Below are 12,557 nucleotides of genomic sequence, written 5' to 3'. Positions count from 1 at the left end.
GTGCCCAGAATCTGTACGCTCAGCTGTGAAACTCATAAACAGAGAGAATGGAGAAGTGTATTTCCACCTTTGATGAAAATCAGCCATGCTCAAGCACCCTCTTTAAACATACAAGACACCTCAGAACCTCGACTCCTGTAACTATTCCACATAGGACTCTGGAGTCAGACCAGTTTTTTCTTCTTTACTCCCTTGTGTGGGAATGTCATGGGCTGAGAAATGGAATTCACATTGCCTGCTTGCTCCTGAGGTCAACGGAAAGTGACCCTGATAGAAACAGGATCAGTGAAGGATTTTATTAGATCTGGAATGTTTCTGAGAGGCCTTCATAAATTTGTATTCTGAGACAGAGGCCCCTTTTCCGTTTTACATAGTTTATGTGGAAACAGATGAATAACTAAGAGTGATTACTAAAGGAAGACAAATATCACGACTTGGGGTAAATTTACCTGAGACTTGATATCAGTATCCCAACTTACTTCTTTGCGTTGCTTTTAAAACTCTTTGTAAGATCACTATACATAGTAAAGAAACCAACTTTTGGCTTAGTAATGGTGCGCTAAGTAAAAATTGGTTTACAAAGCACCTTTCAACCAACTTGAACCAGAGCGTTGGAAGTGTTTATTTTAACCTTATGAGCAGCTCTGCACTGTAGGGTGTTAGATACTTTTCATACTTTAATTCTTTAAAGCAATATCTAGACCAAATAGTTGCTTGGCTCTTCATCTACAACTAATTACAAAACAAAAATAATTTTTAAAAAAGAACTAAGCTGCATAGTCTCCTCCATTTCCATTCTTGAACTCAAATGGTAATTTGTCTAGATTGGCATGAGCTTACTACCACATATACATAGCATTAAGGTCTAGTTGTTTTTGCCTGAGAGGCAAAGTCAACGGGCCACACGTGCCTACCCGTGTATTATGACTAAGAAAGGAAAAACATTCCCCTTTGTTCCTGAATAACAGGTCCTACAAGCTAGATGGATCTAGAAGATGGGGGCTTAAGAGGAACTGCTATTCCTATTTCTATATAGAAGTCACAAAGGACCAAACTCAACCTATTATCTGTACATATGCTGAAGACTTGTATATGCTTACTTTAGCACTTAGGTGCATGAAGTAACCACCAGACTGATATCTTGAGCAATCATACCACACATCTGTTTCCCCAAGTGAAAACTTTCTCCCAAGGGTCATTCTGATTGTCTTGCTGCACTTATTTTGGCCCATACTTTATTGTAAAGTTATTTTTGTGTCACTACCGCTTTAGGTGTTTTGTTTTCTTAAATTTAGAAACATGTCTACATTCGTGTCCCACTGTTGTGTTAGAAACAGATGGCACTTCCTGGAGACACACAGTTGATTGAACAGACACTGGCCACTTTAACATGTAGTAACATGTTTGTAATTAGATATTCTAAAGTGCTAAAGTGCTAAAGACACTCACTATTAGAACTTCTTGAGAAGGAAATTTAGGTAGTATTTACCACGATCTGAAGGACGATTTGGATCCTTGACAGAGCTTTACTCTTGAGTATAAAAGACTACAGTTTCATACTGAATGATGTTGATTAAAGCTCCCACCTGTCTTCTCTCAGAGAAGATCATCCACTCCTGTCTTCCATGCTAGCCCACTAGTTTTGTTGACCCTTGTAGTTGTATGTAAATAGCACACGAAGTAAGTTTTGGGATGCAACCAACTGATCAGAGTAATTAGCACCCCTGTAATATCACCAGTTTAGGGCTCAACTTCCCACCTGTTTTACAGTTGGAGCTGAATGCAGCTCCACCCCAAAAGAACAGAGTATCAGCCATTGTCACAATGGAAGAACAGTTGATGAAGCTGGAGAAAAAAATGAAAAAAGAAGGTGATTAAAAAAAAATGAGGGGACAAATTACAGTAAAGCATTATGGAAGATGGGATAGAATACTGGAGTCTGTAAGGTAATTTAATTACTGTGTGGTTTATCTAAGTTGAAAGTCTCCAGCTGACTGCTGGGGGAAAGCAGCTGTAGCCCCTTTCACATGCCTCCCCCATGGCCACATGATTGGCTGTAAGTAAACTGTTGCAATCAAGAAGCAGTTCAGTTTCAGAAGCAAAAGATCCGTCTGGTTTTACCTTACTTACAGCAGAAATACCACAGGAGGCTGTGGGAAAGTGTCTTAAGTAAGGGCAACTATGAAAATCGTTAAACTTGTAGGTAAGGGAAAACCAATTTTACATCAAAATCTCTCACCTCAGCTGTTAAACTAAAAGTGGAATAGTTAGATATAATAGTTGTGAAAGATGAAACTGTTGTGACTTGATTTTATTTTTTTTTAAAGAAAATAATAAATTGTTAATTCTAAGTTTGGATAAGGATTTAGCAATGAAATACTTGGAGGATAATTTGTTTTCCATGGTGAATTCTGTGTACAAAACTGATTACAGAATGGAGCCAAATCTCTGCCAAAGATACGGGTAGGATCGCGAAAGCAGATGAGCTACAATTTCCCATGCACTAGAATTCACAACAAGGCCAGAAGCAAAATGAGCACAAGCAGAAAGTATTTCAAGAGCCAGGACTGAACTATGGGAGAAAGCTGTGCCTTTCTCTGCGAACCTTTAATCTCTTGAAAGATCTTTCCAAAGAGAGGTAAGCGTTGATATTCCAGAGAACTAGTATGCTAATTTAAATATTCACTTTATAATTTGTGAAAGGTATCTTGGAAAACTATCTGAAAAGATTTCAGACTAAGGCTCACCGAAATAAAATTGCAAATGCTCTCAAGAAAAGGGGGTATTGAAGGAGGTTGTGAAAAAAGAAAAATAATGGATAATAAGGAGCACAACTTGGCAATGCTGTTTCAAGTGGAATTGGTTGTAATGTAATGGTCTCCTAGACTTAAAATTCTACAAGGGTGGTAAGGCTCTGGCACAGATTGCCCAGAGAGGTGGTGGATGCCCCATCCCTGCAGACACTCAAGGTCAGGCTGGAGGCGCTCTGAGCACCTGATGGAGCTGCAGGTGTCCCTGTTCATTGCAGGGGAGTTGGACTAGGTGGCCTTTATGGGTCCCTTCCAACTCAATTCTATGACTCTGAAATAAGAATGTCACAAGTACAGTTTTGATTTGAATTCTGCATTCCTAGCTTCAGATACCTACTGCAATGTGGTCTCATACTTTATAAAAAAACCCTACAGGATAACGGGGTAAAGTCATTTGAAAAAAAAAAAACAAAACACCACCTTTTGTGTCATAGGAAAGGTGTTGAAATGAAACATGACATGAAAAATCTAAAGGACAAGGTTGCAGAAGGCTGAAATAACAGATGCTTGTTATAGGGATGCCAAGAGCTCGTTAGTAGTCACCGTTAATAAAAAATACCCGTAAGCCAGCAATGTTAGGCCTGTAGGCAACAGTAAATCAGGGTTTGGTTTCTCAGAATGGTAAGGATTATGCACCCACATAAAGCAGCCTCTGCCCTGACAAGCGCACAGCGTAATTGCTGTCCAAACACATCCCACTTCCTTGCTGCGATTGACTCATAACTGCTTTTGAAAAACTCCCATAGGAATATTTCTTGCAGGATAACAAGCGGCTTGATTTTTTTATTTTATTTTTCTGGCTTCCATCTTGAGAGACGGCAGAAGATGGCCCCAGCCAGGCGAGACCCCCGGGGAGCCGCACCTGAGGCGCTCCCTGCGCGAGGCGGGGAGCAGACAGAGGGCAGTGCAGCCCCAGCGCTGTGCTGCCTGAGCGGCCAGGAAGAGCCGGCTGCGAGGAAGGCAAGAAAAGAGCCGGATCCGGCGAGGGGAAACCGCGGCGGCGGGCTGGAGGAACTTTAAGTGGCACGTTCGCGTCCTACTCCGGCACCCAGGAACTCTCAATTTAGTGAGACCCCCGTGCCGCCGCCGCAAACAGCCTAGGCAAGAACAGCGCCTTCCGCCCGTCCTGAGGTAATCCCCTCATTGCCGCTACTGCGCACGCCCAGAAGGGACTGGCCGAGGCCGCACGGCCCCGCGTTCTCCTTGCAGCCCCATCCGGGAACGCGATGACGTCATCGCCCCCGGGCGAGGAGCGCGACCCTCTCTCTGCACAAGCGCGCCTCCGTACGCTCCCCAGGCTCGCCAATGAGAGCAGGCGGGCGCTACGCCTCCTGGGGGCTGTAGTCTGCCGCGTCCCCCCCGACCCCACGGCTGTACGGCCCTGCGGGGCACGGGTCCGCCTCCAGCCTCTTGTGGGCGGGGCCAGCGCGCATCGCGGCCCAATAGCAGAGCGGGTGAAAGGTCGGCGGGCGGGTGCTACAACCAATGGGAGCGTGTGGGAGCCGGGCGGGGGCGGAGCCAGCTGTGTTTTGTTCAATTGCCATTGAGAAGCCTAGTCCATACGCGGAGGGGAGGCGGCCCGTGCGGGCTCAGGTACCGACTGTTGGGTTCGGCGGCGGCGGGGAGGCCGCGGGCCCGGGTGAGAGGGCAGTGGGTAAACGGCGGTCCTCGGCGATAGCGATTGGGAGCTGCCGTGCGGTGGGAGCGGGGCGGGCGGTGAGGCTGAGGCTCCTTCGTGGAGCTGCGGTAACGGCTGTGTGTGTGCGGGGAGGGCACCCGGGGCTGCCCTTCCCTGCGGCGGCCTCCTGCGTGAGGACGCGTGTGGCGGTGGGGCTGCGGCTCGAGCTGAGCCTGGCTCCATTTTCCGCCGTTACAGGGAGAGTTGGGATGGCAGCAGCCCTGCAAAGAGCAGAAAAAAAAAATCAAGCAAACATACGTAATAACAATTTTTTTTTTTATTTTTTTTTTTAAAAAGCATCCTCATTAAAATACTTCATTGGCGTTCGGAATCTCTACAAGGATTTGGCAGGCGCTTAAAATCATCAGGTCGCGGGCCGGGTATTTAGGAGCTCTCCAGGCCTTTGTGCAGGCGTGGGGCTGCTCCCTGGGGTTGCTTCCATCCCCAAGCAGCCTCGGGCAGCTCGGTTCCGAATGACGGCCTCAGCGTAACGGGCTGAAGCGTCAGACCCGCTCCTAAACGGGCTCTTTGTGCTGTGCCAGCTTTTCTCAGGGCTTTGTTCTGGTTGTTTGGCTTGCCAAACGCTCCTGCAGCCTGCACGCAGGATTCCATAAGAGTGGTTTCTGGGGATTTGAGGTAGCCCTCCGGGTTGGCATTGCGTCACTTCTCTTTTAGCAGACAGAATCACAGAATGGCCAGGGTTGGAAGGGATCTCAAGGGTGACGAATCTCCAACTCCCCTGCCACATGCAGAGCCACCAACCTCCACATTTAATACTAGACCAGGCTGCCCAGGGCCTCATCCAATCTGGCCTTGAACACCTCTAGGGATGGGGCATTCCAGACAACTGGAAGTTGAGTGCCTTTCTCTTTAGGTGAGGCCCACGTCTCCCATAAGTGCTTAGAAAGTTCACGTGCTTTGTAGCAGTGCTGTTATGTAGGGGTAAGAGGCTGCTTTCAGCCCTGAGCTCAGGCCTGAGGCAGAGCTGAGCTCTGTTCTGCTTCGCTGTGCTTACATTAAATTTAGCTCCTGAGAACACTGGTTACAGCCCTTATGGTTACGCTGCCTCCGATTCATATCCTAACTGCTAGGAAATGTTTCCATCCAGGCCATTTTTGGCAAGAAGTAGAAGGTTTCTGCCTGCTGTGGTGAGCTGAAATATTTCTGGATAGGTTTTAATTGTGAATGGGCTGATTGCTTCGGGTCAGGCTTGGGGAATCTGGAGCACAATGTGTGCTGAATGGCAGAAACTTCCAAGCAGAGCATGTGACTTGAGATCTGGCTTTATTGGAGGTGCAATGAATGTGATATAAGAGCTTGAATCTTTACAATTATTGTGCTTGTGAAATGCCTGTGAGATGCACATTCTGAGGCAGAAAAACAATTTTTTGGGGAGCTAAAGCATGCATCCAGATCAGCTTTACATCAGGTGGTTTCCATGTGGTTAACGTGGAATTGCTAACTAAAAAATGTTTGCTACTCATTTATTTTGAATTTCTGAGAAATGCTATTAATGTCAGTATTCTTAATCATCCCTCATTTTAGTCAGTAGCAAGGCTCTTTGGCACATGGAAGTGCATGCTGGCTATTAGATACAAACTGAAAATGATCTACGAGTTTCTTCCCTAATGATACTCTTCCAGGCCACCTTGTGCTGTGGCCATCTGCCTGTCCTCCAGCAGCCTGTATCTGCCGATGTGCAACTCACTGTTATTGTATCTTAACTTGAAAATTAAAGTTAGTTAAGTGACTGTAAAGAAGTGTCTTAGATTGGGCATTGTAAATTTCAGTATTTCCTCTTGAAAGCTGTTTAATGCAGGGTACTGTGATTAGGAAGAATGAGGAGGCTGAAAGAAGAAATATCTTTATTTGCAACATTTGTGTTAAAATCTTTAGAAGCTTAATGCGTGGCATAAAGCTGAATTTATGAAAATACACTGGGCTGAGAATTGGAAAGTTGAGCTTTCAGGTTACTTTAGTTTATTACATTGATTGTTTTATTTTAAAATGGTATGTGGGGCTGATTCTTTCCTATAAGAATTCCTTGAGAGTCTGGTAACCATTATTGTGGCTCCCTTGTTTTAGTCCTGACCCCTTTTCCCTTCTCTCTCCCTTCTCCCCCTTCCTCTATTGCCTCCCCCAATCTGCATTCCTTTGTGCTAGCAGTGATGATGGCAGTTCTAGTCACCTCCTGTGGTTTGATAGATTATTCCCTTTAGAAACATGTGTACTTAAAACTTTCCAAACATGATTCTTTTTTTCTGCTCCCACACTTTTTTGATGATGGTTTTGAGTTTTGTTTGTAGAATTCGACCTTTCTGTTTTTGCTTTGAATTTGCATAAATAGCAGTGAGAAATCTTGTTAAACCTCTAATGGAAAGTATTAGTTCTTATATTGTTGTTTACATTTCTTTTTGCATAGTTGGGAGGTGATAATATACACAGCAATTTTGCCTTTTGGCAGCACTGAGGCACTTCCCTGCAAGCATACAAGTCATTTTATTTTAGCAGGAAACTTTGTTTGCTTGAAATTTTTATTTCTCTAAAGTAAATTTGGGCTATTTTTAAATTACTACATTTGTCATCTGTTGTTCATGGGCTATGCAAGTGTAAAACCTAAAATCAAGAGAATTGTCAGCACTCTAATATTAATCTTCTCTACTGTTGTTTTTTTTTTCTTGAGTCAATCAGTTCATGCAAGTAATGTCATCAACAAGCTGGCAAGGAAGTCACAACTGTCAGTGTTCTGTAGTGGGCAGAAATAACTTGTGAAGGCCGTGTTTCTGTGAATCGCTTGCTTGGGGTGAGGCAGCAGGCAGGGCTGTTGCTAAATACGTTATCTGGGTTATGGCTCTTGGTTTCCTGACAGCAGTATTCTTTCATGCAAGCAGCTGAAGATCTCGCTTTAGAATATACAGAAAGTTTCTTTACTGTATGTAAAGAAGACTTACTGAATTGCAAAACCAGAATAATGCAGCTGGCTTTGCACTGCTTGTATTTGTGTTACGTTGTTGAAACCCTGTCCGTCACATGTGTAATGCTTATTGGTGCTAGTGGTAAGAGCAAGGGTTCTGATTACCTAATGTTAGCATCATTGCTCTGAATTTGGCATGGCAACGTTGACTGAAGACCTGTGAAAATGAACCTCCAGTATTTAAGTGCAGGGAAGAATACTTGCCATGGTATGTCAGATTGCAGGCCCAGAGCTTTGGGGCACACAAAGAACCTCACCCAATGCCAGAGGTGGTGATTGCCCTTCGATGTGTGTGTGGGTACAGATAGAGCTAAGGGTGTGAAACCAAGCTGCCTTTTGCTAGAGCTGTCATTAGAAGTGTTTGCAGAACTGTCTCATAGCAGTCGGAAACGCATGTTGTTGCAGGAAAGGCATCTGAGATGGAAGAAAGCAGCTTTTGCTGAGCTTTAAAATTGGAACCCAGCTGGTTCGGGAAAGGGTTGGTGGAATGACTGCAGCAGCAGCAGTGTCTGCACCTTTACTTTTGTGCTGATGTTTGTGATTTGGGAAGACGGGACATGAGTTCCTCTTTCCTGAAGAAAACTTGTTTCTCCTTGTTAGCCCAGGCAGTTGGCTTGCTGCTACTTCTTAGTGCATTTAAAACTTACAGGTTTGTGGAACATCACAACTATAATTCAGAGATTTCTATATTAATGCCAGAGTGAGTTAACTTCTTAAAACCAAACAAGAACCATTATTGTCCTAATGGGACCTCATAGGACAGGGCTGTGGCTCCTCTTCTGCTGTCACCTTCCCTAGAGCTAAGAACAGGAATAATAGGAGCTTCTGTTGGTGCTATATTAACTTTAGGTCTCTAATTTGCATCTCAAATAACGTTGTGAACAGCTTTAATGCCTTTGAGGGGTTTGGGAGGTTTTTAAAATTTGTATGGTATGTGTGCTTTTCAGTCTAATTGGGCAGCTCATATTATTATGGCATGTTTAATTCTTTTCTGTGCAGTTTGTGTTGAGGTAAATGGTACTATGTTCTTCCTTCACCTACTCTGCACCCATATTATGTCTTGCTATCTTGTTTGTGGCTTTACGTTTTGCAGTATTCCTGTTTTGCACTTCATGCAGTTACTAGTGGATACTTGGGTTCTTTATTCTACTTGTCAAAGCTTGCTCACAGGGCAAATTCTTGTCTGCTTCCTTTAACTCCCCCTACTTTCCCACTGACAGATGTATTCCTTTGAGGGTTCTGATTTGACCTCTTCTGATTTTAGAGGGGTGAAAACTTGAAGGAAGAAAAAAGAAGTTGTATGTCATTTGGATCTGTCGAACCCTGCTGCTTTTATCAGCTTCCAGACTCCAGAAATCACATGCAGAATGTGAAAAAGCCCGGTGTGTTTGGAGTCTGCTGTGGTGTAGGATGTGAATCAAACATGGGATAGTGGAAATGTGCTTGACCAAATGACTCTGGAACAGAACTTTTCTTGCTAATTTTTCACAGTCTTAATAGCAGTGGCAAATAATTACTTGTTATGTCCTGCTTGGAATGGAGCACAGTGCTGCGTAAGCATGCCCTAAGACTACTGCTGTATCACAGCATCATTTGTTCCATGATATTTAGTGAGGAGGAGGAGAGAGGAGTAATGACAACAGCATTTGGTAAGTAGCTAATCAGTGAACTTGCTAAATGTGGTACATATTTCTTCTAATGGGAAGGGACAAAGGAGTGAGTACTTAGAACCTCATATTTGCTTTTTTAAAATACAGTTAGAAATAAAATGAAGTTGATGAATTTGAGGAGTGTGGGTAATTTGGGCTGAACTGAAGTGCTGTGGCTTGCTCTAAGGGCTTGGAAAGGTAAGATAACAACAGCAGAGCTCCTGGTTAGAAGAGAATATTTCTGTCACTGAAACCTGGGCATGAAGCTGAAGCTCAGGGCTGCTCACCTCTCTAGATGTCGTTTTCCACTTGAACTTAGCTGGGTGTGTGCTTGTTTGCCATGTCTTCTTCCATCAACACTGCATCCTGACCAGGCTTGTTCACTTCAGTGTTTGAATAAGAAATCGCTGCGCTCTGGAGGTGAGACAGGATGCTTATTGCTCTTACTCCAGTTTTTGTTTTTGTTTTTTTTTGCAAATCTGTTCAGAATGATGACCTATAGATCAGATTTGTATCTGGCAAGCCATTTATATTACCAGAACTATTACAGAGGAGGCAAAATATGTAGTGTTTTGTCCATTGTATGCTTCTGAGGTGTCTCATTTATGCTTAAGCTCTTAGTTCATTTTTCCCCAGTTTAATGACTTCAAAGTTTGCACTTTCTGTGTGAACATATAACTTATTTTGGGCACAGACTTCCTCAACTGGCTGTAGCTAATGCTGTCTGCTTTGGCTCCATATCTTCAAGGTTCTGTATCTGTCAGTTTTTATTTAGGAGTATTTGGTTTGCATGCAGTGTTTTCCTATGGCCATGCCTAAGGCTATAACTGCAGTAAAAGGTGTGTGCATGTGCTCTTGTGACACCAGAGTGAAAGCCATTACATCATTGGAATGGTGCTTCTTGGTTATTAGAAGGCATCTGATTCTGGAATTTGTTGGTCAGAGCAGAAGGATGCCAACAGCATACAACAGTGCTGCTGAAATTCTCATATTGCTGTGAGATATAATTGGACTTGATTTATTTCTGCATGAGCAAAATATGAGGCAGGTATGAGTTTTCTGTTGTCATACACCAAAGGCATCTGGGCAAGCAAACATTAAGCTAGAAATTGTGAAGTTGTTTTCTGAAAGATGAAAAGACTGATTTCTAGCTCGTTCAGAATAAAAATATCTGATTGGATGATGGGCAAAGGCTAAGACAAAGACTAAGACAAAGTTACTACAGTAACTTCAAATTGAGATAGCCCCCCAAAATGGCTGGAAAGGATGTGGGCTGGTTGTAAGCCTCATGGCCAGCTGTATTTGTGCATCTAATGTGATTCATAAGAAGTTTGACTAGCTCTGCTTTTTCCCAGTTCAGCATTTTGCTTGTCCTTGGCATTAGAACTCATTTTGAATACAGAGCTAGACATGTTCCTTTCTGCAGTGCAAGCTTACTGTCTAATCCCGTGGGCACGAGGGATGTCTATTCTTATCCCTGTAGTAATCTTTCAGAAAATATTTGAACTGGTTTTTTGTCATCTTCATGTTTTCTCATGTTTTGTCTCTCCATGTCTTCCCTGCCCCTCCCCATGAGCCCTGTGATGATTTTGGACTATATAAAGCCAGTGTATTTGTATCTTCATGGGAAGTCGTGTTTTCAGCTCTAATTGTCCTTTTTATTTTTTATAATCCCGAAGTTAGCTTGCATGGATCTTCAGGTGTGGTGCTTGAAGCCTTTGTATTCTAGCTGACTTTCCTGTGCTGATCGAGTGAAGGCTGTTGTTGTGTGTTCTTGTTTGTGCATCTCCAAACATTTGACTTGCCCACAAGGGTTCAACCCTTGTTTCAAGGTCAGCTTGTTGCTCCAATGCAGCCAGCAGCTTTCTGTTGAGGCCCTCACCTTGCTGTTTGCTTGGTTAATGCCGCCCAAGCACACCTTTCACGGTTGAATTGTATCTGATATCATTCAGAACAGTTTTGCAGCATGCCAAAGTTTTAATTGTTTTGCATTTTTCTACTTCTCTGCTATTTCTCCCATCATTTGTTACTGACAATTTAATTGGTGAATTGAACTGGATTCTTGCTTGGTGTATTCTCCTGTGTGCCACTGATAGCTGCTCTCTGGGTATGGTTATCCAACAAGAACTGCTCTCACTGTAGAGCCTTTACTTGCTTGCCACCATCAGAAGTCATTGACCTTGATTGTGTGACCTCAGTGGCTTCTCTCCTGTCCCCAAACCCTGTGTTATCTCCTTGTTATCTTTTAGTGTTTAAAACTGAGATTTGGGGCATCAATAACATGAATCGGACTCTTTTTGATATGGAAGGGAAACTTCTGGAACTCATGTCCAAAACTTTTAAGTGGTGTGTTGCTGCCTGGGCTCCAACCTGTCACGTAACAGCCTGGTGAAATACTAACTAAATTAACATAAGAAATCTTGAACTTTCTAGCGAAGAGTTTCTGCAAGCCCTGTCTCTGGTAGAATTGTTTGACAGAGTTCTGGAAATACTTTTCATTGTTGTTCTTTCAGCCTCTGCTCCTGTAAACTTTTATCTCCACTTTCCAGCAATTTCCTCAGTTTTGCTCTAATCGTTGCACTGTGCACGATCTACACAAATCTAGCAGTTGATCCTCATCACCCAGATGCAGTCAAGTACTGTTTTAATGCTGTTGGCTACAATGTGTAATTTCTTGTAACCATTTATTTCCATTGTGTGCTCCAAGGGGACAGGCATCTACCCTTGGCAATCATGCTGCAGTCTTAAATTCAGTAGAGGCTTAGAAAGTGTGGTAATCCTCTTCTTAAAACATTTAATGTTGGTCTGTAGAATCCTGAGAGCACTTTAATGGTTACTTCTGACCTCCAGTGTGTTGCCAAACGTAATGGTGATGGGTGATGAAATGTATATTGAAGAATCACAGGGGCTGGAAGGGACTTCAGAAGATCAAGTCCCACCCTCTGCTAAAGCAGGCTCCCTACAGTAGGTTGCACAGGTAGATGTCCAGATCTAGAAATAGATCAAATGGCACTTTTCTGTCATAGTAAGACGTACATTATACTTCAGTTGCTCTTGGATTGAAAATGAGATTGAATTTAATGTACCTTGCTTGTCAAAGTCTTTATTAAATAAGACTATATTAAATAAATTGGATTTATTGAGAAGCTTCAAAGCAGCATTTCAAATAAACTTACTTGAAAATAATATATGACTAATGATCTTGACTGCCCTAAGAACAGTGCTTCCAGCAGGACTGCAGAGCTAGTGAGAGAAGGTGGGGGGCTTGAACCTTCCTTTCCCTGCTCCCCATTTCTTGCTTGAGCAGGATCAAATAACGCAGAACCAGTTTCTAAGTTTCAAACTTGGTGAACTGTTAAACAGAACCCAACTGAAGCAAATGCTTTTTGCACCTGCTGTTGTCAGAAGCTTGTTTATCACTGAAGTTCTCTTTGGGTTCAGGTGCT

General features: G+C 43.3%; 1 protein-coding gene across 2 annotated transcripts in view; it reads left to right on the top strand.

Annotated features, from left to right (window-relative positions):
* The first annotated feature begins 4,311 nt into the window (after window positions 1–4,311).
* The window catches only part of FAM53A (family with sequence similarity 53 member A), a 65,730-nt gene continuing 57,484 nt past the window's right edge, over window positions 4,312–12,557 (top strand). Inside the window, exon 1 of one of the 2 annotated variants that reach the window (XM_052682191.1) lies at window positions 4,312–4,403. The gene's annotated coding sequence lies outside the window, so the exon portion shown is untranslated. Of the gene's footprint in view, window positions 4,450–12,557 lie in introns of both variants that reach the window. The other variant, XM_052682192.1, reaches the window with a different exon arrangement.

The sequence above is a fragment of the Tympanuchus pallidicinctus genome, unplaced genomic scaffold (assembly GCF_026119805.1).
Source record: "Tympanuchus pallidicinctus isolate F22 unplaced genomic scaffold, pur_lepc_1.0 scaffold2, whole genome shotgun sequence".
Lineage (NCBI taxonomy): Eukaryota > Metazoa > Chordata > Aves > Galliformes > Phasianidae > Tympanuchus > Tympanuchus pallidicinctus.
This window is presented reverse-complemented; position numbering and strand designations above follow the sequence as displayed.